This window comes from Lithobates pipiens, unplaced genomic scaffold, assembly GCF_037356315.1.
Source record: "Lithobates pipiens isolate NorthernLeopardFrog02 unplaced genomic scaffold, aLitPip1_a1.2 Scaffold_22, whole genome shotgun sequence".
Lineage (NCBI taxonomy): Eukaryota > Metazoa > Chordata > Amphibia > Anura > Ranidae > Lithobates > Lithobates pipiens.
The window spans coordinates 16,132,215-16,155,551 of NW_027507784.1; the positions used below are offsets into that span (position 1 = coordinate 16,132,215).

A 23,337-nucleotide genomic window follows, 5' to 3' on the forward strand; every position below is an offset into this window, starting at 1 on the left:
TCAATAGTGTCCCTAACATAAGAGGAAAGGGAGAGTACATGTGGAAAAATATATTTATCAACAAGTGCACTGGCATTCTCTGTTAATTCCTGACAGCCAGAGACTATTGGTCTGCCTGGAGGGCTGACCATAGATTTATGCACTTTGGGCAAACAGTAGAAAGTAGGAGTTTTTGGGTACTTGACATTGAGATATTTCCAAGTATTCAGATCTATAGTGCCTGATTGATAGGCTTTAAAGATCAGTTGGTAATATAGTGCATTAGAGTTATCCACAAATGATTTTCAGACAGGGCGGTACCATTGTCTGTTACCAAGGATGTCCAGGCACATATTTCTATAAGCTCCGGCATCCATGACACAGATATTCCCTCCCTTGTCCGCGGGCTTAATTACTAGGTCAGAATTATTTTGGAGATCTCTAAGGGCTTGACGATGTTTGGGGGATAAATTGTATGGTTCATGCTCGTCCAATTCGAGATTCTTGATTTCTAATGTGATTTGTTGTACAAAGGCCCAAATATTGGGATTTGTTTGAAGTAGGGGAAAGGATTTGGATTTAGGTTTAAATGGCACTGGGGGGGGGGGGAGAGACCAGGAACCAGAACCTGCGGCACAATGGGCTCATATAGGTCATCTGCTTCCGTGTGACCCTCCTCCCATAAAAACAACAAGTCATCCATGGCTTGAAGTTCACTAGATGAGAATTCTAAGGGCTTAGATTCCAAATCTAATGTGTTCCAAGGCTTATCGTACAAAACTTTAAACAATAGTCTTCTAGCAAAGAGAAGTATGTCTTTTACAAATTGGAACCTATCAAGGTTACCAGAAGGACAAAAAGTCAAACCTAATTTAAGTACTTGAATTTGTTCCACGGTAAGAGAGACCGAGGACAGGTTCACCACCTCTAGTTCTAGTGTTCGATCGATTGGGGCAGAGGAGTGGGAGAGGGGTGAAGGTAAAGTGGAGGGTGCTTTTTGGTTTCCAGAGTTTTGACTAAAAAAATTGGTGCAATGCATGGATCAATGGATTGGGTACTCGAAGGAAACATAGAAGAAAGTGTAGGCTCACTGACTCTCCGGATAATGGAGGCAGGATGAGTATTAGGGGGAAGTGAAGGAGGTGCTGGTGTGACCGGTGCGAGTTGTGTGGAGGAAAGTGAAGCTAGATCGTAACGAGAACCCGTTGAAGGCTGAAGGGTGGAGACCTGTGAATGAGAGAGTTTAGGACGAACCTCATTTCTTGTTTGATTCTTCCCACTTCCTCCAGGAGCAGGGCATAGCAATGGGCACTAAATGTGCCCCTTCCTACGCCAATCTGTACCTGGGGGTTGGGAAAGAGATATTTTTGCTAATGATCGACTCTCCAATTTGACCAGACACATTCTGGGTTGGCATCGTTATATATTGACGATGTCCTCCTATTTTGGACAGGAACTGTTGATGAGCTGAAGTTGTTTTTTGATGAATTGGCTAATAACAGCTTCAACCTGGGCTTTACTATGAAGTATAGCCAATCCCAGATTGAATTTCTGGATTTGCAGATCTTGATAGATAATGATGGCAGACTTAATACATCTCTATATCGTGAACCATCATCGGGAAACACAGTTTTGCACGCCTCTAGTGCCCACCCCCAACCATTACTCAATAGTATCCCATATAGTCATTATCTTCGTCTGCAACGTAATTGCACCTTGGATGCGGACCTTTACCGGGCCGCGAAAGATTTATTTACTGGACTCAATCAGTGAAGCTATAGTAAGTCACTTTTAAAACGCACTTTCAACAAAGTGGTTAATCTCAATTGAATTGATCTTATCTTTCCAAAAAAAAAAAACTCAACTATTGATCAACCTATTCGGATAATCACCCAGTATTCCAGACAACATTCTCAAATGAAAGAAATTCTCTCCAAATATTGGCCCCTTCTTTTGGCAGATCCAACAATTCAGAAATACATTAAGCCCCATCCTCTACTTACTATTGTAGATCCTCATCTATGAAGGATCGATTGGTTACCAGTCACTTTACATATAGTCGACAAACCAGGCCCACTAGAAAGGGTACCTTTCCTTGTGGGTCCTGTGATGTTTGGCAATTTATCTCTAACTCTCCTCAGGTCTCCTTGCCCATCGGATCTCAACATACTATAAAATATAATGTTACTTGCAAAACTGTCCGGATAGTCTATTTGGCACAATATTCTTGTGAATGTTTTTACGTTGGCAAAACGAAACACCCTTTTTTTAAATGTATCAGAGACCACATGTTGCCTCTCTTGAAACGTCAATGTACTACGGCACTTAATCGACATATTGGCTATCATCACAATTTTGATTCGACAGTGGTACAGTTTTCCGCCCTTGAACATGTACCGATGCATGCCCAGGGTGGAGAAATAGACTCCACTCTATTACAACTTGAAACTAAATGGATATACAATTTAGACACCATTCAATATTGCGTTTTAAATGAATATATTACTTTTAAACACTTTCTGTAGTTTGTCCTGCACATATCCAGGCTCAGCCCGGCTTGAGTACCCGCCATGCCTGCCGTAAACCTACTGGGTGTGTGTGTGTTTTGGGGGGGGGGCAGTATGGGGGGGTTTTCTTGTGTTGCTTTTTTTTTTTCTCAGGACCAATCTATAATTTTTTTTTTCTCGGGACCAATTTATTGTTTTGTATCTTCATTATTAAGTTTGTATTGTACCAATTGTTTAATATTGTTTACCATTATTCATTTACTTTTTTCTTATTTGGTATTTATAGATTTTGGATTTTGTGGAATTTAATTCTGGCTTTGGCCATTATTCCTTATTTTTCTTTACTGGGTTTTTATAACATTATACATTATATACCCTTTAACTGAGTACCACCTGACCTTTCCTTTGGTAATCTGTTATAGTGAGTATTTATTATTTATTTGGTAACACATTTATGAACTGGTTACATTGTCTTTAGTGTTTTTGCTGCCCCTGGCTTTTCTCCCCATGTCCCTTTTGGTGATTGGCTCCCTTCGGGTGGACCAGCTTGGCGTTTTGCCTCCTGGTGTCTGTATGGACGCCCCAGGCGCTGTACTGTGGAAACAGTGCCCGTTACAGCATCTTCTGTGAATTATGCCCGCTTCGTGTTAACTCCACCTCTCCCCCGCCCGGTACCTAATTTCCAGAGTATTCCATCTTATTTACCTAGCACTGTCATCGCTAACACTCGCGTCAAGCACAGTGTAGTGATGACGCAGTGTTGGCCACTGAGTACTCTGGGGATTGTAGGCATAGGATTCTGAGCGGGCTGCTGTACAGAGAGTGTTTAGTCCGCTCACTGTCGGTGTTTGCGTTCGGCACCCGCGCATGGCGAAGCTGATGTCGCCTGCTGCTGACGTCCACGTTCTAACGCCGATATGAGTGGGGGGTATATAAGACCCTATAGCCAACGGCTGGTTGCTGGCTCTCTGGGGACGCCGTCTTGCATGGAACACGGAAATAAGGTCAGTTATTAAGTATAGGCTGATATTGATCCACAGCTTCTCAGCCTTCCCTGTCTTTGGTTTATTATATATTATGACCATATACATTTTTCTTGTTTTATGTTGGATACAAACCATTGCCTTTGGCTGGTAAATACCCATAGAACTCCATATTAGGGTTCAGGTGAGCTTATTTATGGACTATTTAATCTTTTAGTTTTGCTATCCTTAATTGGCCCCCTGTCTTACGGGTATGTCTTTTGGGTTTCTTTGTATCATTGTGTGCATATCATAAATCCTTCCAAATTTTCTGTGTTTTCGATATGTAGTTTTCCTACATTAACTCCGCATTTGGTTTGTATGAGGTATACATTTTTCCTGCATACGAATATATGTATATTTAATCTTTTTGCTATTAATTGTGTTGATCGATCTCCCCTCTACCCCCTACAGTCACCATTGGTGATGCAAAGGGCTGGATGTTCCCCTTTCCTCCCCTTGTGAGCACATCAATTGTGGGCTTGTGGATGAGCGAGGGGTATGTATGTAACCATGAATCATTTTTCTCTATTAAACTTAATTTCATTCTCCTTCTGCCCACTTTCTAATACTGATTACTAATACATATATTTGACTTGGCTAAGGTAACAGGCGGTGTTCATTTAATCATATTGTAAAGAATAATTGTTTGTTTATTTGTTATTATTTATAGCTATTGTTTCGTCTTTCTGTGGGTCAATAGAATGGTTCCCCGGAAGAAGCCATGGTAATGGTGAAACATGTTGGGACTCTCTTGACCAGCGAATAAATTTTGATCATTCACATTGAGTAGACAACTATTTTATCCTTTGTATTGTGTTGTGTAGTGTATTATTTTTGATAATGCATAATTTTATGAATAATTTTTTCAAATAAAGAACCTATGTTTATTTTTTATGTCATGTATTGTATTTAACTGTCTTTAATCCTGGTACCTCCTGTCATATCCTATTAATACTAGGCACCGCAATAATGCCCTTCTCCCCAGATCCACACTTTTCTCTTGAATTTTGGGATGAGGTGCCCTATACAGTAGATTTTCTCGCCAAATTCCTCCATTTCTCCAATTCAGTAAGGTGTTGTTGGAGTGTTGTGGAGTAATTTTCATTTTGGTGAATATAGTTATTAGCTCTCCATATATATGAATTTGGTTGGGATGATGTGGTTGCTATAGACATGCTAATGGGAGTGTGATCTGACCACATGGCCGTATGTATAAGGGAGGATGAAATCTTGTCAAGCAGCCATTTATCTGTCAAGAATAGACATGTGCATTCGTTTTCGTCCGAATGCATTTTCGTCTGAATTTCAGCTATTTTCGTTTTCGTTTTGACAAACAATAACGAAAGCACAAAATCCGAAAAACGAAAGATCCAACATAAATAAATGCTTTATTTTCGTTTTCATTGTTACAACAGTTCGATATAGAATAGGAGATTCGACATGACTCTGACAATAACAATCTGTGTCTACAGAACCTGTGGTCGAATGTGCCTAACCTTACCTCTATTAGTCCAAGATTATATAGAGAAAATATTCGACAGAGAAAAAAGATTTGACAGAGAGAAAAGATTCTGCAAGTTACTGTCCTAAAAAGTGTTTGGGGACCCAGGTCCTGCCCCAGGGGACATGGATCCAGGCCCGGACTGGGGAAAAAAATAGGCCCGGGCATTTTAGACTGGGCAGCCAACTTTTCCAGGGACCGGGGGGGGGGCAATTTGGTAGACATTCGTGCGGGTGGCTGGTGTCGGTCCTCCACACTGTAATGTGCAGGGACACGGTGATATAAAGGGAACTGCACTGTAAAGGGGTACTGCAATGATTACAGTGCCCCTTTACAGTGCAGTCCCCTTTATATTACAGTGTCCCAGTCCTATTGTGGCCATACAACGCTAGTACTGTCTGTCTCTTATTGTGCCCACACTGCCCAGTGACACTGACCTGCTCTCTTTTTGGTGGTGCGGTGCAGCATGGTTCTCTCTCTGGTGGTGCAGGAACAGCATGGCTCTCTCTCTCTCTCTGGTGGTGTGGTACAGTGTGGCTCTCTCTGATGGTGAGGTGCAGCGTGGCGCTCCCTCTCTGGTGGTGCGGTGCAGCGTGGCGCTCTCTCTCTGGTGGTGCGGTGCAGCGTGGCGCTCTCTCTCTGGTGGTGCGGTGCAGCGTGGCGCTCGCTCTCTGGTGGTGCGGTGCAGCGTCACTCTCTCTCTGGTGGTGCGGAGCAGCGTGACTCTCTCTCTGGTGGTGCGGTGCAGCGTGACTCTCTCTCTGGTGGTGCGGTTCAGCGTGGCGCTCTCTCTCTGGTGGTGCGGTGCAGCGTGGTGCTCTCTCTCTGGTGGTGCGGTGCAGCGTGGCGCTCTCTCTCTGGTGGTGCGGTGCAGCGTGGCGCTCTCTCTGGTGGTGCGGTGCAGCGTGGCGCTCTCTCTGGTGGTGCGGTGCAGCGTGACTCTCTCTCTGGTGGTGCGGTGCAGCATGGCTCTCTCTGGTGGTGTGGTGCAGCATGGCTCTCTCTGGTGGTGTGGTGCAGCATGGCTCTCTCTGGTGGTGCAGTGCAGCATGGCTCTCTCTGGTGGTGTGGTGCAGCGTGGCGCTCTCTCTCTGGTGGTGCGGTGCAGCGTGGCGCTCTCTCTCTGGTGGTGCGGTGCAGCGTGGCGCTCTCTCTCTGGTGGTGCGGTGCAGCGTGGCGCTCTCTCTGGTGGTGCGGTGCAGCGTGGCGCTCTCTCTCTGGTGGTGCGGTGCAGCGTGGCGCTCTCTCCGGTGGTGCGGTGCAGCGTGACTCTCTCTCTGGTGGTGTGGTGCAGCATGGCTCTCTCTGGTGGTGTGGTGCAGCATGGCTCTCTCTGGTGGTGCGGTGCAGCATGGCTCTCTCTGGTGGTGCGGTGCAGCATGGCTCTCTCTTGTGGTGCTGGGGCTATTAGTTCCCCAGCACAGTCCTCTCTTACGTTATTTATGTCTCCTGTAGTAGCTGCTACATGCACTTCTGTTTGTTTCCAGGTTTTTTTCTCCCCCCCCCCAGCAGTGTGCATGCTGGGGAGTGTAGTCAGTTCCCTGCTGAAAACAATTGGGCTACCTTTCTCTATGACTACATTTCCCATGATGCCCCTCTAGGTTTCTGATTGGCTCTCTGTTGTGGCCAATGGTGAGGGAAGCTTTCTCCTCACCACTCTCTCTGGTGGTGCGGTGCAGCGTGACTCTCTCTCTGGTGGTGCGGTGCAGCATGGCTCTCTCTGGTGGTGTGATGCAGCATGGCTCTCTCTGGTGGTGTGGTGCAGCATGGCTCTCTCTGGTGGTGCGGTGCAGCATGGCTCTCTCTGGTGGTGCGGTGCAGCGTGGTGCTCTCTCTCTGGTGGTGCGGTGCAGCGTGGTGCTCTCTCTCTGGTGGTGCGGTGCAGCGTGGCGCTCTCTCTCTGGTGGTGCGGTGCAGCGTGGCGCTCTCTCTCTGGTGGTGCGGTGCAGCGTGGCGCTCTCTCTCTGGTGGTGCGGTGCAGCGTGGCGCTCTCTCTGGTGGTGCGGTGCAGTGTGGCGCTCTCTCTCTGGTGGTGTGGTGCAGCGTGGCGCTCTCTCTGGTGGTGCGGTGCAGCGTGACTCTCTCTCTGGTGGTGTGGTGCAGCATGGCTCTCTCTGGTGGTGTGGTGCAGCATGGCTCTCTCTGGTGGTGCGGTGCAGCATGGCTCTCTCTGGTGGTGCGGTGCAGCATGGCTCTCTCTGGTGGTGCTGGGGCTATTAGTTCCCCAGCACAGTCCTCTCTTACGTTTTTTATGTCTCCTGTAGTAGCTGCTACAGGCACTTCTGTTTGTTTCCAGGTTTTTCTCTCCCCCCCCCCCCCAGCAGTGTGCATGCTGGGGAGTGTAGTCAGTTCCCTGCTGAAAACAATTGGGCTACCTTTCTCTATGACTACATTTCCCATGATGCCCCTCTAGGTCTCTGATTGGCTCTCTGTTGTGGCCAATGGTGAGGGAAGCTTTCTCCTCACATGGGCTGCCGACAAGAGAGCTGGAGGAGAAGGAGCAGCCCCTGGGATCAGAGAGCGTAACTATCAGCGCGGCGCTGAGGCTGAGCTGTGTGTGAGAGAGACACACAGCTCAGCCCATGCAGCCGTCAGTTCCGCCGGAGGAGACACAGAACGGCCGCATAGCGGTAGCGGCGAGCGGCGGCCACGGCCTTTGTTAATCATGTTCAGGCCGCTGTCGCCGCTTACCTCCCGCTGTGCGGCCTAAACAGCAACATTCTTTGGAGCGGGCGGCCCCGGCCCACCGGGCAAATGCCCGGTCTGCCCTATGGCCAGTCCGGGTCTGCATGGATCAATGCAAAAAAAAGTTTTAAAAACGGCCGTTTTTTCGGGATCAGTGATTTTAATAATGATTAAAGTGAAACAATAAAAGTGTAATATTCCTTTAAATTTCGTAGGGGGGGTTGTCTATAGTATGCCTGTGAAGGGGCTCATGTTTCTGGTGCTTAGAACTGTCCCTGCACAAAGTGTCATTTATGCAGGAAAAAAAGTCCTTTAAAATCACTCGCAGCTATTATGAATTGTTGGCTCCCGTAATACAGAGAACACTCATTGAAAGTCATTGATAAAAATAAAAAAATAAAATTAAAAAAAAAGCGTGGGGGTCCCCCAAATTCAATTACCAGGCCCTTCAGGTCTGGTATGGATATTAAGGGGAACCCTGCGTCAAATTTTAAAAAAAATTGACGTGGGGGTCCCCCTAAAAATCCATACCAGACCCTTTATCCGAGCACACAACCTGGCAGGCCGCAGGAAAAGAGGGGGGGGGCGAGAGAGCGGCCCCCCTCCCTCCTGAACCGTACCAGGCCACATGCCCTCAACATTGGGAGGATGCTTTGGGGGTCTGTGACCCCTCAAAGCACCTTGTCCCCATGTTGATGAGGACAAGGGCCTCATCCCCACAACCGTGGCCGGTGGTTGTGGAGGTCTGCGGGCGAGGGGCTTATCAGAATCTGGAAGCCACCTTTAACAAGGGGACCCCCAGATCCTGCCCCCCTGTTTGAAATGGTAAGGGGGTACAAAAGTACCCCTACCATTTCACAAAGAAAGTGTAAAAAATAGTTAAATAAGACAAACACACTTTTGAAAAATTCCTTTATTAAAAATAAAAAAAATAAAAAAAAGATTCCAGCAGTGCTAATCCACTCTTGCTATCCAGCGACGGACGGTCATCTTTCCAGCGATGGCTCATCTCATCCAGTGCAGCGAATACATCCTTCTTCTGTCTCCGCGGAGGAGACACTGCAAGGATTCCGGCGGCCTGACGTTACTTATATACGGAGGGCGGGGCCACCCGTCACCTGACCCCACCCCCCTCTGACGCAAGGGGAAACCCGGGGTTCCCTGTGACGTATGGTTGACTCTGCACCCCTCTGATGTAACACAGGCAGGTTTCCGTTACATCAGAGGGGGGCGGGGTCACCCATACGTCACAGGGAACCCTGGGTTTCCCCTTGCGTCAGAGGGGGGCGGGGTCAGGTGACGGGTGGCCCCGCCCTCCGTATATAAGAAACGTCAGGCCGCCGGAATCCTTGCAGTGTCTCCTCTGCGGAGACAGAAGAAGGATGTATTCGCTGCGCTGGATGAGATGAGCCATCGCTGGAGAGATGACCGTCCGTCCCTGGATAGCAAGAGTGGATTACCACCACTGGAATCTTTTTTTTATTTTTTTTATTTTTAATAAAGATATTTTTCAAAAGTGTGTTTGTCTTATTTAACTATTTTTTACACTTTCTTTGTGAAATGGTAGGGGTACTTTTGTACCCCCTTACCATTTCAAACAGGGGGGGCCGGGATCTGGGGGTCCCCTTGTTAAAGGGGGCTTCCAGATTCTGATAAGCCCCCCGCCCGCAGACCTCCACAACCACCGGCCACGGTTGTGGGGATGAGGCCCTTGTCCTCATCAACATGGGGACATGGTGCTTTGAGGGGTCACAGACCCCCAAAGCATCCTCCCAATGTTGAGGGCATGTGGCCTGGTACGGTTCAGGAGGGACGGGGGGCCGCTCTCTCGTCCCCCCCCTTTTCCTGTGGCCTGCCAGGTTGCGTGCTCGGATAAAGGGTCTGGTATGGATTTTTAGGGGGACCCCCACGTCAATTTTTTTAAAAATTTGACGCGGGATTCCCCTTAATATCCATACCAGACCTGAAGGGCCTGGTAATTGAATTTGGGGGACCCCCACGCTTTTTTTTTTATTTTATTTTTTTATTTTTATCAATGACTTTCAATGAGTGTTCTCTGTATTACGGGAGCCGACAATTCATAATAGCTGCGAGTGATTTTAAAGGACTTTTTTTCCTACATAAATGACACTTTGTGCAGGGACAGTTCTAAGCACCAGGAACATGCGCCCCTTCACAGGCATAATATAGACAACCCCCCCCCCCTACGAAATTTAAAGGAATATTACACTTTTATTGTTTCACTTTAATCATTATTAAAATCACTGCTCCCGAAAAAACGACCGTTTTTAAAACTTATTTTTGCATTGATACATGTCCCCTGGGGCAGGACCCGGGTCCCCAAACACTTTTTAGGACAGTAACTTGCAAATTAGTCTTTAAATTAGCACTTTAGATTTTGAATGTTGGAGTCCCATAGACTTTAACAGGGATTTTAAAGTATGCTATATACTAGCTCCGTCGAATCTTCTTTATACATTCGACAGACACCATAAGCCTTCAAAGACAGATTCGACCGTAATTCATGTGGATTTTCGGACGAATGCAATTTTTGAACGAAAAACGAAATAAATAAAAACGAATTTCGGGAGTAACTAAATAAATTAAGTTTTCGGACGAAAACGAAATTCCGAAACGAAATATTTTACTCTGCACATGTCTAGTCAAGAATAAGTCAATTCTGGAGTAGGTGTTGTGCCGAGGTGACAAATATGTGTAATCCCTTTCATTAGCATGTCCACATCTCCACACATCAAATAAGTCATTCGAAGTTATGAACCTATCAAGGGGAGAAGCATAGCGTTTAGACTTAGCAGAAGAATCCATATCATTGTTTGGAATCAAATTGAAATCTCCACATATCAGGAGGTGTCCTTTTTGAACTTTCTTCGCCTCCTCTATAGTTTTTTTTTCCTGAAATGCATTTGCCTCATATTCGGAGCATAAATAGATACAAGGGTGTATTGAATATTGTTAATGGTACAAATCAAAAAAAATATAGCGACCTTCAGGGTCAGTGATACAATTATCTAATTGAAATGTAATAGTATCTCTAATAGCTATTAACACCCCTCTTTGTTTTTTGGAGAATTTGATTTGGAAAATATGAGGAAAATGTTTATGTTGACATTTGGGAAATGCATCTTTAGCAAAATGTGTCTCTTAAATACATAATATGTCACAATTAAAGGATAAGGCAGACCTCCACATAGAGGTTCATTTTGCTGGGTGATTCAGTCACCTTGCATTTAGGGACAATATTTTGAAAGACATATTACCCCAGACGACGTCATATATGACGAAACGGACGTAGGGTGGTCTCGACGTGTTGACACTATCACGTGACTTTTGGGCGCTCATTTTGCCGGCTGGCATTTAACGCTGTTTTGACTTTTTCTGCTTGCGAGTATGTTTTTATGATCTAATAAAAGACTTTATTTACGGATTTACGCTATGGGAGTTTCTATCTATATTTTATGAGTGATCCCATCATTGCGATTCATGCGGAAAGATGAGATGCTGTCCTGGTGTGATGATCCTCTGAGATTCTTTACTATGCATGCCTGTTTTTTTTAGGATTTGGTAAGCGTGCATTCTTACTATTAACCAGCACAGTGGTGGTGAAGGAAGTCGATGTTCTACACTGAGTCTATTTGGAGAAACATTTCCATCTGATGGACTGTTGCACTTACATTTATATTATTTTATTTTTTTTATTTTTTATTTATTTTGTGTATGTCTATTGGGCACGTGTGTCTGTATCTTTAAAAAATTGTTGTTTGCACATTTCCTATTTCGAGCACTTTATAAGTTATTTGAGTACCGTATATACTCGAGTATAAGCCGAGATTTTCAGCCTCTTTTTTGAGGCTGAAAGTGCCCCCCTCGGCTTATACTCGAGTCATCGCTGTCTGCCCGCTCGATCAGCGTGTCGAGCAGACAGACAGCGGCCATTCTATTCGAATTCAAAAGCCGCGCCTCCGGCTCCGCCTTCGCCTGTGATAGGCGGAACACTGAATTTCCCAGCAGCCTGTGTTCCGCCTATCACGGACATCCGCTCATCCTCGTACTACGGACGAGGATGAAAGGATGGCCGTGATAGGCGGAACACAGACTGCTGGGAAATTGTGTTCCGCCTATCACAGACAGGGAGGCGCGGCATTTGAACAGGAAAATGGGCGCCGACGAAGAGCGGTGATCCTGGGACGGGACCGGACGGAGGCTCGGCTCGGCTCGGGACGGGACGGGACCGGACGGAGTCTCGGGACGGGACGGGACCGGACCGGACGGAGGCTCGGCTCGGGACAGGACGGGACCGGACGGAGGCTCGGGACCGGACGGAGGCTGGGGACACAGGTAGGCTGGACACACAAGGCCTCACACACACACACACACACACACACACACACACACACACACACACACACACACACACACACACACACACACACACACACACGGATGGACACACACACAGGGATGGACACACACACAGGGATGGATGGATGGATGGATGGACGGACACACACACAGGGATGGATGGATGGATGGATGGATGGACGGACACACACACAGGGATGGATGGATGGATGGACACACACACACACACAGGGATGGATGGATGGATGGACACACACACACACAGGGATGGATGGATGGATGGACACACACACACACAGGGATGGATGGATGGATGGACACACACACAGGGATGGACAGGCATATCTCACCCTCGGCTTATACACGAGTCAATAGGTTTCCCAGTTTTTTGGGGGTAAATTGGGGGCCTCGGCTTATACTCGGGTCGGCCTATACTCGAGTATATACGGTATATGAATTTGTTCATATTTATATTTAGCTTATTATTATGCTTTCAATGAATTTTTATTAATTGTATGAATTTATTTATGCTTATGTCAATGAATTTCTTATTTATTTATTTATTTGTTTGATCATAATTGTTCATATTGTGTATGCACTGGATCTTAATTGTCTATATTGTGTATGCACTGGTTGTGTATACATATCACGTTTATTTTGGTTTTTATTTGTTTTTGTTAGTTTTATTAGATGATAGTTGAGTTTCACTGGGGTTTGTTATATGGGAGAGCGCGGTTGTAAAATGTTGTCCTATATTAATATATATCAAAATTAGATGTTACTATAATTCTATATATTCCTAAAAGAATATTCTCTAGTTTCTATAACGCTTAAACTAAAGATCTAAGTATTTGTTATATGATCAGTTCACAGTTACTATTAAATCATGCACACAACAATGTAGATTTTTTTCTTTTTAAACCTTTATTTTTATCTTTTTTTATCTTTATTATTAGAGTTATTACTCTATTAGTAGTTATTTGGCAATATATATTGCAAGAGGAAAAGAAAATGAATAAATAAAAGAGTAAAGGAAAAAAATATTTTCCAAGAGTCAGCAGTAATCCACTCAAAGGAATGCTGACCAAGATAGGGGGTGAAGTTCAAGTAGTAAGGTATTGAGCATCAAACCAGACCGTATATATCAGTAATGCATATGAGTTAACAGGCAGGAGTAGTTCATTTGTATTTAATTCTATTTTGTTCACGTTTTTGTCCAAAGTGGAACAAATTTGGTTTTTCCTTCAAGGCAGGGGTGTTATGTGGAAGATCAACTATAATACCCCATGTTTGGAGTAATTGCATGCCATCTTCAATGGTAGATATAGCAAAATGTTTCCCATTGTAAATGGTCAAGATAGTGGCTGGATGTCTCCATTTGTATGTGATCTTATGAGTAGATAATGCCTTCGTTACAGTTTTGAGCTGTCTTCTCATTTGTAGTGTAAATTGCGAGAGATCGGCGAATAATTGTATATCTGAGTATGGTGAGTAGTTAGCTCCCTTGCTTTGGAGAGAATTTGCTCTTTAGCTTGAAAGAAATGGATTCACAGAATAACATCTCTGGGAATTGATTCTTCTAGATGTTTTGGTTTGGGAATTCTATGAATACGATCGATTGTAAGTTCAATCGGCGATAATTCTGGCAATAATGTAGAAAATAGTGTATTTGCATAGTTACGTAAGTCCATAGGCAGAACTGACTCTGGTATTCCTCTCATTTTAATGTTGTTTCGACGTGAGCGGTCCTCGAGATCTGCCAATTTCATCTTGACCCACATGGAATTATCTTTTTGTTCTGTACATGCATCCACTAGCTCATTCACTGTTTCAGTGCATTCCTCCATTTTGTTTTCAACGTATTGCAGTCTACCATCCATATGTTTCATATCAAGAGAGAATTTATGAATCATGGAGGATAGATTAGATATAATAGATGATTGTAATGACACAAGCATTTCTTTCATTGTGGTATCTAGTACTGGCTGACCTGATGTTGGGAAAGCAGCTATAGATGTCTGCATGTAATGAGGACATAGCATTATCACTATGCAGAGCTGTGTTCACAGTATCAGCTGCCTGGCAAGATGAATCCAGCTTCATCCGTGATTTTGCGGGTCCCTGAGATGTTGGGGATAGATGAGAGGAGCCATTAGAATATAAAGATGATAATTCCTCATCCATTTCAGGTGAATGGCTATCAGAAAGGTTTGTGTGAGTTTTATTATTTTTCCTCACAGCTCCGGCGGCGCCATCTTGGATTTTTGTCAGCTCACCGCTCTGTTTAAATGTAAATGATGACAGCTTTTTTGGTCCCCTTTCTTGTCCTCTTTTGCTAGACATTATTGCCCCTACTGTCCCAGGAGTACTACAGAGTATTTAGGTATGTGTTTAGAGGAGAATACTTGCCTGTTTTTTACTGTTAAACGGCCGCTATGGAGAGCTCTAGGCTTAAGCAGCCATCTTCTTCAGTGCACAAGCCACGCCCCCTCGTCTTCCATTTCTGAGTTAACTACAGTAAAAGTGTTATCTATATCTTTATTCTTGAATTCCCAGGCAATGGCATCTGATTCTGCTCTATCTGGGTTGTTTGCTTTCCCGTTGCTAGCAAATTCACTTTGGTTATGACTAGAGGTGAGTTAATCATTAGAAATCTTCTGTACTAGACATTTCCTTAGGTGTGGCTATCAGGCAGGTTCATGTTTGCTCTTCTGCTGATGATCCACTTTTTTTTTTTTTTTAAGACATTTTAAAGCTTTAATAAAAAAAAAAATATGTTGGGGTATTCCTGAAATCCAGATTGTCTGATACCGAAATATCCAAGAGTGTTTTCCCCAAGTACAATATATTTATTATTTATATATCTATCCATACAAACAATTTAAACCTTAACAGACAACCGTATGAGCTGTTTAAGCAACCATAAAATGTTTGGGTTTGTATGGCAAAAAATCAGATGAATACCTTCAACTTTTGTTGGTTATATATGCATAACCCTCTTGACTTGTTGACTACTCGTTTAATAACAGTACCTACCAGGGACTTTCAGTCAGGGGAGGCAAGTGAGGCATGTCCTCACCTGCCATGAACATAAAAAAAAATAATAATCGAGCTTCGAGGGTCATTGCTTGGTAACCTGGAGTCATGAAGACCCCAAATGTGGGGGTATGTAGCCTAAGTGCTACCCCACCACTGGCTCCTAATACCTATGGTTCCAGGGATATTGGGCTCCTTGTGCAGCCTGTCAGAAACTAAATACAAAGCGGCCACTTTAAATATAAGCCGGTACACTCTGTTTGCAGTAGACTCAGAAGATGAGATCTCACAGTGCCTCTCCTCACTTCTTGTCAGAGGCACTGAGCTCAATGGACAGCTTGGAGCCTTGGACCAATGGTAAAGTACCATTGGTCACAGCTGTCCAATAAAAATGCTGCAGGGGAGGTACGCCTCTCACTGCATTGTCATAGAAGGGAGCGTGTCTACAAGACAAATGCTCCTTTCCAGCCCAGCCCACTTAAAGCGGCGTTCCACCCATTTAAAAGTCAGCAGCTAAAAGGGGTGTAGCTGCTGACTTATAATAATCAGATGCTCGCCTGTCCCATGGTTCAGTGATGCGGGTGCACAAAGCCTCGCTCCTCTCCCCCTCCTTTCTGTGGTGCCAGCTTTCTAACTGTGTGAAGGCACAGCCGGGCGCGCACTGCACATGCTGAGAACGGCCGGGCAATCTTCTGGGACCTGTGACGTGTCCCAGAATATTGGAGGGAGGGGGGAGAGGTGAACTTCCTTCTGGCGCCCCCCGGAGCCAAAGGAAGAAGTAGGAGCTGGGTGCTTGTAAAAACAGGGTACCCGCTCCCCCCCCCCAAAGAAAATGACATGCCAAATTTGACATGTTGGGGGGGGGGGGGGGTCACCAGCATTTAAAGCAGAAGTTCCATTTTTGGGTGGAACTCTGCTTTAGGAGTCTAGAAACGTATGTTAGAACCAATATACTCCTCACTCATCCCTGTGGGATGTATCTCTCCTTGTGATAGAATGCCTCTCCTTTTAGGAGTATGTCTCGGGTTATCTGTCTAATTACACATTCCGTCATCCTTGTATAATCCTACACCAGTCTGTACCATCCATGCTACACTCCACATATCTGTTTTACAATATAATATAAGAACTCCACCTTTTCAAATAAAGCTATTCTATCTGTTCAAGAAACAGACTGACTCAATGTATGGTGTGGGTTTTTGTCATTACAATACATGCCCTCCAGGGCAGAACCCTAGTCCCCATACCCCTTTTATGGCCAATTACTTGCATATAAGCCTTCAAAACTTTTGATTTTTCAAGTTCAAGTCCCATAGGCTTTAGTAGAGTTTGCGGCTCGGGTTTGAACGAATGTTCAAAATAAGTGCCGTCTGTGATGGTTAAACACCCACACCATCAGACGATATTGCAATGTGATTTGATATACAGTGCCTTGAAAAAGTATTTATACCCCTTGAAATTTTCCATATTTTGTCATGTTACAACCAAAAATGTAAATGTATTTTATTTGGATTTTATGTGATAGACCAGCACAAAGTGGCCTATAAGTCTCGTGCCACCACTTATGATCTCACCTCTAAGAAGATGTAAGCAGGCATAGACGTCTATCGGCCTGGGACTCTCCAATACCTTGTATTACAAGCATAATCCGTTCCAGGAGAATGCTTTTAATCCAAAGCACTCGAATATCAAAGTAAGTTTCCCCATAGAAGTCATTGGAAACAAAGATACTTAGTTCCGCATTGACTTCTATTACATGCAATACCGCATGTGACCAGAGGTGGGGGGGCACTGGAGAGCGTTAGAAATACGCGGGGACAGCTTGGCTGAACTTGTAAAGCCTTGGAAATACTCGGGAACCTAGTATTTCCGAGTCATTCCGAGTATTTTTGAACAGCGCCGAGCCGTTCCGAGTGTCCCCGGCGCCCCCGCTCCTCTGGCCAAATGTAGTACTGCACACCCCATTAGCTTTAATTCTGCTAGTTTTGCAAGACAACACTCACAAGTTGCTCGTCTTTCAAAAAGCTTGTTAACCGCGTTACTCGTAAACCAAGGTTCCACTGTATTTAGATCCTCCAACTCTTCCTGCCCACAAGGGACTCTCTAATTATGTTTCCCAGTAGCTCAGGCAATAATAAGGGTAATTTTGAAAGAGAAGCCCAGCTTTTGAACTGAGTCAGAGGTTGTGACATCATCAGCCCTCCTCTCTGACTCAGCCAATCAGATGAGGCTTTGTATTCATTAACCACTTGTCGACCAGCCGCCATCATTATACTGCGGCAGGTCGGCTCGTTCCCGCAAATCGCCATCATTGTACGTCGGCTCAGGAACAGTTTTTTATGGGCGCGCGTGTAAGCTGCTGGAGGAGCGCACCCACTGGCCCATTCAGAGGGTGGGGCAGACTCAATGTGTGTAAACGAGGCTGATCTCCGTTCTGACAGGGGAGATCACACAGATTGGTGAAAAAAGTCCTGCTAGCCGCATCTTTGGAGTGGTAAAGGAGCCATGTATTCACCGCTCCTATACCGCTCCTACCCATTGAAATCAATGGGGCAGAGCGGCAATACCGCCGGCAAAGCGGCTCTGCAGCAGCGCTTTGCGAGGGGGTTTTAAGACTTTTTTCAGCCGCTAGCGGGGTTTAAAACTGCTAGCGGCCGAATACCGTGGCTAAAACAACGGTAAATCAGCGCTAAATATGGTGCTGCTTTACTGCTGACGCCCGCGCCGCCCCTGGGTGAAAGGGGCCTGAATCTGTTGGGTCTTCCTGGAAAATATCCCTTCCAGACTTTGTATTCAGTTCCTAATGTAAACATACTTGAGGTGATTGTAGCCGTATCAGTGCAATTGTGACAGAGAAACTTGAGTACTGTCCGTGATACTTTTTTTATTTGCACTAACAAATCATTTTTCATGGACGAGCTTTCGGGGTGTGTCGCCTTCTTCAAGGTCTAAGCAGTACTGATTCACAAGTTTTAATAGAAGGTAAAACGTTAAAACAAAATAAAATAAAAAATAAAAAAAAAGTAAAAACATAAAAAACGTACCCGTCTGCGAGTCGTCTGGAGCTGCTTCTTCTCTCTGGAAAGCTCGAATGTTCTGGGAAAAGGAAAGTAAAAGTAGCTGAAGATACTTTCCAAGAAATAGAATAACAATCCCGACCTTTCATCTCCTGCCTGGAAACAATGTGTTTTCTCATTCATAATAACCCATGGGGGGTCAACTTTACAAATCAGATAATTTGCCAAATGTATTTTTTATTTTTTGCCCAACTATAAGCGCTCATCATTAATTAAAAGTAAATCAAGTGATGTTGCACTTCTGTGCTTAAACTAATGTAGGGGTGACACCTTTTTAAGGTGTGTAAATGTAGTTATTTTTGTCTCTCAGAACAGTAAAGAGGTTCTGAGAGCTAATTGGATAGGGAAGTTTTGGCATCAGTTTGGCTGGGCTGTGTTGGGGTTCTGCCTGATTATGTGTACAGTAAGGTACACATGACAGGCTCAGAACCAGGCCTGGTTGGACGTTTGGGTACCGGCATTCCCCGGAGCCAATCAGTGGGTGCGTTTGGCCCTGCTGAGGAGTCTGGGGAAGGGTACTTAAGATGCTGGAGTCACGTCTTCGGGGTTCGTTAGGCCAGAACTGCCTGTTCCTGGATCTGGGCCGGGGTATCCCTGCGAGGGGTCCCGGTCAGGGGAGTGTGTGTCGCCCCCCGCAACATGGTTGGTTTGACAAGCTCCACAGACCCGCTTGGTCTGGGGCAAGGATCCATCTGTTCCCGAGTCTCGGAACCGGCTGGTCCGAGGCGCAGTGACTGAGGGAGATTTCAAGGCGTCCGGGGTGCTCTCAACTTGGAGGGGCACCGCAGCTCGTGTAAGTGACCCGGGGGAGGACTCTTCGGAGGAGGGCCAACAAGCGGCATCCTGAGAAGTGCCCGGTTGCTGGGTTGTCAAGGATACTAGAGAATCCCATGCTTCCCCAATACTGCCAAGGGGACAGAGAACATTCCAGGTACTGAGGAAAGGTTCCTGTTTTGTTTCTGAGTGCCACTTTGATTCAAGGTCAGAGACTTTGCAAATTTCGTAATTCAAGTGCTGACTGCCATAATCTCTGGCTAGAGATTTGTTCAGCTTAGAAGTGCCCAGCTGCGAGTGGCTACTCTCTGGGTTGGCAAATAGAGACTTTCGTATACTTTCAAAAGGACTTTTATGGTGTCAGTGTGCAAAGTCGTTGGGTATTAACTCTGGGAACCCCTAGACCTGGAAGAACAAGCCAAGCGGAGGTAACCGGTAAGCCCAAAAGTCAAGGCCGTCCCATCGAGGGTTATGGCCACTACACTAAATAAAATAAATACATAAAATAACAAATACATGTATGATATGTGTGTTGTTCTTGTCAATAAACTTATATAAAGGAAAACTACAATATAAATAAAGTGGATAAAAGTGATGTTCAGCACACTTACTCATCAGTCCTGTGTACAATGTGACTCTATACACACCTTCATAATAAAGTCCAGACATATAAGTACTAAATTCAAAACATTAACGTTTCCCGTCATATCCTATATAATGATTTTCAGTCTCTCTTTGAATTTTCAAAATAAGTGCCATCTTCTACAGGGCCGCCTTTAATACTGATTGGACCCTGGGCAAACAAAGATTTTCTTGGGCCCCCTCTTCCACGCAATTTCCCTCTCTACATGCTTTGAGACATACAATAAATAGCAGCTAGACTCAAAATCAGTTTACTGAATCAGATCGGCAGAAATTGCGATTGGTTGCCAGAGTTTACAGTGTATCATTACCGCTCACTGACTGGCTGCTAGAGGTTACAGCACACATTATGGTTCATTGTTATTTTCTAGAGGTTATAGCACATGACTTCTGCTTGTTGATTGGTTGCTAGAGGTTACTTAACATCTTTACCACTCACTAATTGGTTGTTAGAGGTTATTGCACATTATTACTGCTCAGCAACTGGTTGCAAGAGGTTAGTGCACAGCATTACTGCTCACTGATTGGTTGCTAAAGGTTACAGCACATTATCTCCTTACTGCCTGCCTGCATATTCACATGCACCAAAATTCAGGGTGCTGTGGCACCATGTTATTTTGAAGCGGGGTTCCACCTCCAATTTGCTTACTTTTGCAGAACAGGCTGATGTTAGGCTTAATGACCCCAGTTGTAGGCAGGACTTTCAAGTATGCTCCTTTACATCTCCAGTGGGCAGCATTCAGCAGAAAGGATAGTGGATGTGACCTCAGGGGGACATGATATACATATGAATGCCGCCTCTACATATCAATGCCGCAGCCCACGACTATTTACATATCAATGCAGGTTGTTTACATGTAAACACAAGTTCTGCAGGTGAGTCATCTGTACATGGCAGAAGTGGCAGCAGAAATTTACACTGAGATATCGGGACACAGCACAGGACTAACAAATTTCAAGGGATAAGGAAATTTAAACTGGGACAGTTGGCAAGTATGAGGCAGCTACTTTGGGCCCCACAACAATGGCAGGGCCCAGGGCAGCTGCCCCTTTTGCCCTGCTTTAAAATGGTCCTGGTCTTCTATGATGGTGAAACCCCCCACACCAACAAACAATATTGCGATGTTCTTCTATATACACTCACCGGCCACTTTATTAGGTCCTCCTTGCTAGTAGCAAGTTGGAACCCCTTTTCCCTTCTTGGTGGCATAGATACAACAAGGTGTTGGAGACGTTCCTCAGAGATTTTTCTCCATAGTGACCTGATAACATCACACAGTTTCTGCAGATTTGTCGGCTGCACATCCATGATGATAATCCTCCATTCCACCACATCTCAAAGGTGCTGTATTGGATGAGATGTGGTGAGGATGGAGGCCATTGGAGGACAGGGACCTCATTGTCCAGTGGTGAGATGATTGGAGCTTTGTGACATGGGGCATTATCCTGCTGGAAGGGGACATCAGAAGATGGGGACACTGTAGTCATAAAGGGATGGACATGGTCAGCAACAATACTCAGGTAGGCTGTGGTGATTATACCATGCTCAATTGGTACTAAGGGGACCAAAGTGTGCCAAGAAAATATCCCCCCACACCATTACACCCCCACCACCAGCCTGACGCGGTGATACAAGTCAGGATGGATCCATGCGCCAAATTCTGACTCCACCATCTGAATGTCGCTGAAATCCAGAATCATCAGACCAGGCAATGTTTCTCCAATCTTCTATTGTTCAATTTTGGTGATCCTGTGCCAATTGTAGCCTCAGTTTCCTCTTCTTAGATGACAGTAGTGGAACCCGGTGTGGTCTTATGCTGCTGTAACCCATCTGCTTCAAGGTTGGATGTGTTGTGCGTTCAGAGATGTTATCCCGCATACCTTGGATGTAACAAATGGTTATTTGAGTTATGCTGCATACACTCTATCAGACTTTTTGACAGACTAGATCCGACAGTCTTTCCGACGGACTTTGCAGTGGAGGTCCCCCGAAATTTCAAACGAACGGACTTTGCACACACGATCACTCCAAAAGTCCCAAGGATTTGATCGTGATGACGTACGACCGGACTAGAATAAGGAAGTTCATAGCCAGTATCCAATAGCTGCCCTAACGTCAGTTTTAGCACACAGACGACCGTATTTTTTGACCGGATTCGAGTCCGTCGGACAGTTTTGAAACATGTTTGATTTCCAGGTCCGTCGGACTTTTGGGAAAGAAAAGTTCGCTGGAGCCCACACACGATTGAATTGTCCGATGGATTCCGGTCCACCGGACCAAGTCTGCCGGAAAGTCCGATCGTGTGTACGCGGCATTACTGTTGCCTTTCTATAATCTCAGTCTGCCCATTCTCCTCTGACCTCTGACCTCAACCAGGCATGTTCCTCCACACAACTGCCGCTCGCTGTATATTTTCTTCTATTTCCCGCCATTCTCTGTAAACCCCGAAATATTCAGACCAGCCCATCTGCCACCAACAACCATGCCACGTTCAAAGTCACTTATATCCCCTTTCTTCCCCATTCTGACACCAGAACAGTACAAATACCCTCCAAATAGTAAGAGGCATGGCAAATTTTAGTTGTAGTTTTTTTATCATAATTTTTGGAAAATTAACCACTTGCCGACCAGCGCACGCCGATGTACGTCGGCAGAATAGCACGGGCAGGCAAATGGGCGTACCTGTACGTCCCTTTAAATTTGCCACCCTGCTGGCGGCACGCTCCCGCGTTGGTCGGGACCCCCGTGAGTCCGGTCTCGATCACCGTGGGCATACCCGCGATTGTCTCACGGAGCGGCCGAATGAAGAAATGCCGTTGTAAACAGCATTTCTCCATTCTGCCTAGCAACTAGTGACGCTGATCTCTGCTTCATGTGATTGGAGCAGAGATCAGTGTTCACTAAATTAAAGCCCAACCCCCCACAGTTAGTAACACACCCCTAGGAACACTTAACCCCTACACTGCCACCCACTGGTTAACCCCTTCACTGCCAGTGTCATTTACACAGGAATCACTGCATTTTTATAGCAGTGATTACTGTATAAATGACAATGGTCCAAAAATATGTCAAAAATGTCCGATGTGTCCGCCGCAATGTCACAGTCACAATAAAAATCGCTGATCGCCGCCATTACTAGTAAAAAAAAAAAATAATAAAAAAATATTAATAAAAATGCCATAAAACTATCCCTATTTTGTAAACGCTATAACTTTTGCGCAAAGCAATCAATAATCGCTTATTGCGATTTTTTTTACCAAAAATATGTAGAAGAATACGTATCGGCCTAAACTGAGGGAAAAAAATGTTTTTTTATATATTTTTGGGGGATATTTATTATAACAAAAAGTAAAAAAATAATGCGTTTTTTTCAAAATTGTCGCTCTACTTTTGTTTATAGCGCAAAAAATAAAAAACGCAGAAGTGATCAAATACCACCAAAAGAAATCTATATTTGTGGGAAAAAAAGGACATCAATTTTGTTTGGGAGCCACGTCGCACGTCCGCGCAATTGTCAGTTAAAGTGACGCAGTGCCGAATCGCAAAAAGTGGTCTGGTCTTTGACCAGCAAAATGGTCCGGTCTGTAAGTGGTAAGGAAATAAAAAATAAAAAATTTTTTTTTTCTTTTTTTTTTTTTACATATGGTCACCAGTGCAGTACAGCTTCAAGGACACTGACTGGGGAAAGTACAAAAAAGAAAGAAAAATTCTATAAATTATATATATTATG

At 44.9% G+C, this 23,337-nt stretch overlaps 1 protein-coding gene and 1 pseudogene across 2 annotated transcripts in view; one reads left to right on the forward strand and one right to left on the reverse strand.

Moving 5' to 3' along the window:
* The window catches only part of LOC143925167 (kinesin-like protein KIF13A pseudogene), a 43,627-nt pseudogene extending 25,423 nt beyond the window's left edge, over window positions 1-18,204 (reverse strand). The window contains exon 1 of the transcript XR_013261944.1: window positions 18,158-18,204. The product of XR_013261944.1 is annotated as a kinesin-like protein KIF13A pseudogene (transcript). The remainder of the gene's footprint in view (window positions 1-18,157) is intronic.
* Window positions 1-23,337, forward strand: part of LOC143923342 (kinesin-like protein KIF13A) — a 511,776-nt gene that overhangs the window by 388,502 nt on the left and 99,937 nt on the right. The window lies entirely within an intron of this gene.